This window comes from Rutidosis leptorrhynchoides, chromosome 2, assembly GCF_046630445.1.
Source record: "Rutidosis leptorrhynchoides isolate AG116_Rl617_1_P2 chromosome 2, CSIRO_AGI_Rlap_v1, whole genome shotgun sequence".
NCBI classification, from domain to species: domain Eukaryota; kingdom Viridiplantae; phylum Streptophyta; class Magnoliopsida; order Asterales; family Asteraceae; genus Rutidosis; species Rutidosis leptorrhynchoides.
In genome coordinates, this window is record NC_092334.1 from 355,395,271 (window position 1) to 355,400,348 (window position 5,078).

The window sequence follows — 5,078 nt, forward strand, 5'->3', positions numbered from 1 at the left end:
TCGATGAACGGATTAGAAGTTATAGTCAATTGAATTTTTGTAAAAATGATTATTATTATCGTCGTTATTATCGTCATTCTAGTTTTATCTTATTATTAATATTATTATTATTATCTTTATCAATAAAGGGATTTATCATTAAAAATTATTATTTTTATTATTATTACTATCGTTATTATCGTTAAAGTTATAATTAGTATTATTATTATTATCTAATTATTAGTATTATTATTATTATTATTATTATTATTATTATTATTATTATTATTATTATTATTATTATTATTATTATTATTATTATTATTATTATTATCATCATTATTATTATTATCATTATTAATATATATATCATTATTTAAAAATGGTTATTGTTATTGTTGTTATTATTATTATATTATCATTAAAATAATTATTAGTATTATCATTAATAATGTCATAGTAATTATCATTATTAGTATTATTGTAATTAAAACTAATATTAGTAACACCTAATTATTTTGATTACTATTATTATCATTATTATGAACACGATATAAAAATCGATTAAAAGCTATTAAACGAAACGATTAGGAAATAATGAGTATGAGTATCTTGATAAAATTAAAATATTGTAAGATATTGATTTAGATAAAATTATCGTTCTTATTATTTTTATTATTAATATTATTATTAAAAGTATCGTTAGTATTAAAACTATCATTTTAACAAAAATTATCATTTTAAATGAAATGTCATTGTTATTATAAAATATCATTATTATTATCATTTTAAATAAAATTATTATTTTAAAGTTAATATTAAAAAGTATCGTAAATATTAAAATTATTATAATTAGAATTATCATTTTATCATAATATCATTTTTAGTGAATATAAATATTGATATTTTTATTAATAGAATAATAATTATTATTATTATTACAAAATAATACAACTTTTACTTTTTATTATTATCAATGTTATTTTATCAAATAAATATTTAATACAAATAATATATTTACCTTAATAAAACCTATCATAATATTTTTTATGATATTAATGAACTTTATTACTTAAAATATATAAAAGTATATTTTTATATTGATGTCGTGCGAGGTGTATATAAAATAGCTATTAATTATTACAAGAAAATACTATTAAATACGATACATTTTTACACAAGATATTTATTTATTTATAGAATGGATATACTTAAACCTTGCTACAACACTTATAGGCAGTGTACCTAATCGTATAGTAGTGTAGTTTTTAGTAAGTCCGGTTCGCTCCACAGGGAATCTTTTTAAACAAAGCTTAACGCTATATTAGTTTACTTTTATAAAAATACAAATATATATATAAGTAATATTATTATTATAAAGGGGGGTTTTTACCGTTTAATGACCGGTTTGTCGATTTTAAAACTTTAGTCGCAGTTAAAACCAAATGTAAAATAATAAATATAAATACAAGACTTAAATTAAAGCATAAAGTAAATAACAATAATGAAATTGCGAATAATAAAAGTGCGATAAAATAAACTTGCGATAATTAAAAAGTACGATAATTAAAAGTGCAATTAAATAAAATAACAATAAAAATGAGATAATTAGAAGTGCAATTAAATATAAAATAAAGGAAATTAAATATGAAATAAAAGAATTATGCTTATTTAAACTTCCGTAATCATAATGTTTGACGTGTTGATTTTAGTTTTATGCCCATGGGTTAATTGTCCTTTGTCCTGGATTATTTAATATGTCCGTCTGGTTTTTGTCCATAACAGTCCATCAGTCATAAATATAAAGTGCGAGTGTCCTCGTCAAATTATTCTTATACCCGAAGTTAAATATTCCAACTAATTGGGGATTCGAATTGTAACAAGGTTTTAATACTTTGTTTAATGAATACACCAGGTTATCGACTGCATGTAAACCAAGATTTTACTACTTTGTTAACAATTACACCAATTACCCTTGAATGTAATTCACCCCTGTTTCAACAAGTCTATTAACTATTAATCCAGTTCCGTATCCGGTAAAATGAATAATTATTGGTATTTATAGATATCCCGCCCACCGTACCCAGTCAAGCGTATGTGGTTATATATAAATACGTCGAATTATAAGTTTGTATATTAAATTAATAAGGTATTTTTTAGTTAATATAAAACCCATTAATAGCCCATAGTCTAATTTCCACAAGTGTCGTTCTTTTGTCCAAACCCCAATTATGGTACAAAGCCCAATTACCCAATTTTAGTAATTAGCCCAACATCATGTTTACTTCGGATTAAATAAGCATAATAATAACTTAGCTACGAGACATTAATGTAAAAAGGTTGAACATAACTTACAATGATTAAAAATAGCGTAGCGTTACACGGACAGAATTTCAACTTACACCCTTACAACATTCGCTAACATACCCTTATTATTAGGATTAAAATTAAAATTAAAATTAAAATTAAAATATAAATATAAATATATACGATATATTGAGAGAGAGAGAGATATATTTGGTGGTTTTTTCGATCAGAATTCGTTTGCTTTTATAGGGATTTTCAGAAATTGGGGCTCCGCGACTCGCGGCATTTTTGCCTTCAAACTCCGTGAGTCGCGGAGATTGAAAATACAGCTCACATCCTTTTGGAGTCTTTCTTGCCGACGATTTATTTATAAATATAATATATATATATAATTAATATAATTAATTATATATTATATTATATTTATATACATAGTTAACTTGTAATTTTTAGTCCGTTGCGTCGAGCGTTGAGAGTTGACTCATGTCCCGATTCTGAATTTTCGAACGTCCTTGCGTACAATTTAATATCTTGTACTTTACGTTTTGAATCTTGTACTCTTGTAATTTCGAGACGTTTCTTATCAATAATTGGAACCTTTTTGATTGTCTTTTGTACTTTTGAGCTTTTTGGTCATTTGCGTCTTCAATTCGTCGAATCTGTCTTTTGTCTTCACCTTTTATTATTTAAACGAATATCACTTGTAAATAGAACAATTGCAACTAAAAGCTTGTCTTTCTTGAGGAATAATGCTATGAAATATATGTTCGTTTTTAGCATTATCAAATATTCCCACACTTGAGCGTTGCTTGTCCTCAAGCAATATCGTCTTGAAATACTAGAATCACTTCTTTATTCTTCACACTTTGTACATCAGTGATTTCTATACGGCGGTATAAACAATGGTACTAACGATATGGCTTACAGTCCCACATGACTATAAAAATTTAGATCCATTAAGGAAATTGGATCTTTATGAAAACATTTGATCTTTTGAAAATTAAATCTAGTTTTTACCCTAGATAAGTTTTCCGGAATAACCCTTTACCGGTGTTTGCAAAATATTTTTGTGGGTTTGGTGGGTTTCAGATTTGAAAATTTTAGCTCAAAAATTGCGGTTTTGTGTCACCCACTTGCTAACCTTGTATTTGGAAAGCAACACGTCCAGTTTACTTGTCCCGTATATTACCTTTCGGTAAACTACCGTCCGGTTGTAAAGGAAAGCGTTTGAATAAGCAACTGTTAAGGCAATGTCCCCTGACATGCTTTTAATTATGGTCTATAACGTGTCGGACGCAATTACTATCCTTGGTAGGAGCAATAGTAAAGCTCACCCTTATGATTTTTCGGTCTGGCACAAGGTCCTGTCTTTGACCATGCTATGCAACCACCGTTCTTACGGTTGACACCCGATTTGGTTCAGGTGACCTAATGAATTCCAGGTGAATTCCTAGGATTTTACGTTCAAAGGTAATGAACGCATTGAAAATAGGGTTTTCAGAAAACAAATCGGTTTATAATTTTGATCAAAATATTTTCTCGTTCAAGCTCAAGTTTAGATATCATTGAATTCCATGAGTTTGAATTCTCAATCTTTAAGGTCAATCTCTAGGATTGAGTAATATCAGGCTTAAAAGCTGATTTTTTTATCTTTTAAGGAGATTATCCTTTCTGGGGATCTGATTCATTAGTCTTATCCAGCTAATTTGCATGGTGCCCCCCATTTTACGAGATAAATCCTTCTCATGGTTAGGATAAATCTGACCACTTGGCGACCCTGTTTAATGCTGAGGTCCGTGGATTTCCTGCTGATTTTAGTGATGACTTTTCTAGATTTTTCGTCAACCTACAGCTGGTCTGGACGACAACTTCATGACCTAAATCAAGAAGCGCGTGTCTTTTTCGGAAGACTTTACTTCCTTTTAATGATGAAAATGATTCATCGTGTAGATCCATCTCTTCTTTTCTTTCATCGGGTAAAACAGTTTAGTTTAGTCCAAAGCAAAAGTATTTTCAGTTATTTGTTACAGATATATGTGACATATGTTTAAGATAACTTGGTAAATTTTCCCACACTTGGCTTTTATTTTCCTTTTTATCGTCCTCTATTCCATTTTAAATGAATTTTAACATTTTTGTTTGTTTCTCAATTTATGTCCTTTCCGAGGTTACAATAATTTCGGTGTTAAAACCTAGTTTTATCGTTCATAAATATGTATAAACATGATTTTGAGTTCATTTAATTGAAAATTTTGAAAAATTTTACTAGAATTGGGTAGTCAGTATATAAGACTAGGGCTGTTCTTTATTATCAGAGAGCACTAGATTCTAATACAGCTACTGCTTTACTAGTATTTTTAATGGTAACCAAGTGTTTAAGATAAAAATTTTAAAATCCGAAAGAATTTAACCCCTTCCCACACTTAAGATCTTGCAATGCCCTCATTTGCAAGAACTCAGTAACAATTTAAATTATTGAGGGTGATTTGTGTGAAAATGATTAAATTTTACCAAAGTTTCCAAATATATTGGCGTTTGTTTGCTGAATGATAAATGGTGCACATCATTTGTTCATTCCGTCTTGTTGTTATTTCACATATATTTTGCATCTTGTCGTCAAAATTAGTTGCTTTTGCTGAACTTAATGCCAGTCTTTGAAAATGCGTTGTTTTACCCTGTTGTGTACATAAGATAAACTGCAAACATATATACATATTTTTGAAGTTTGGTATATTACCCCACATTCAAAAATTATTAAAATCTAAGAATAAAAGTTAAAAAATTATAAAAAC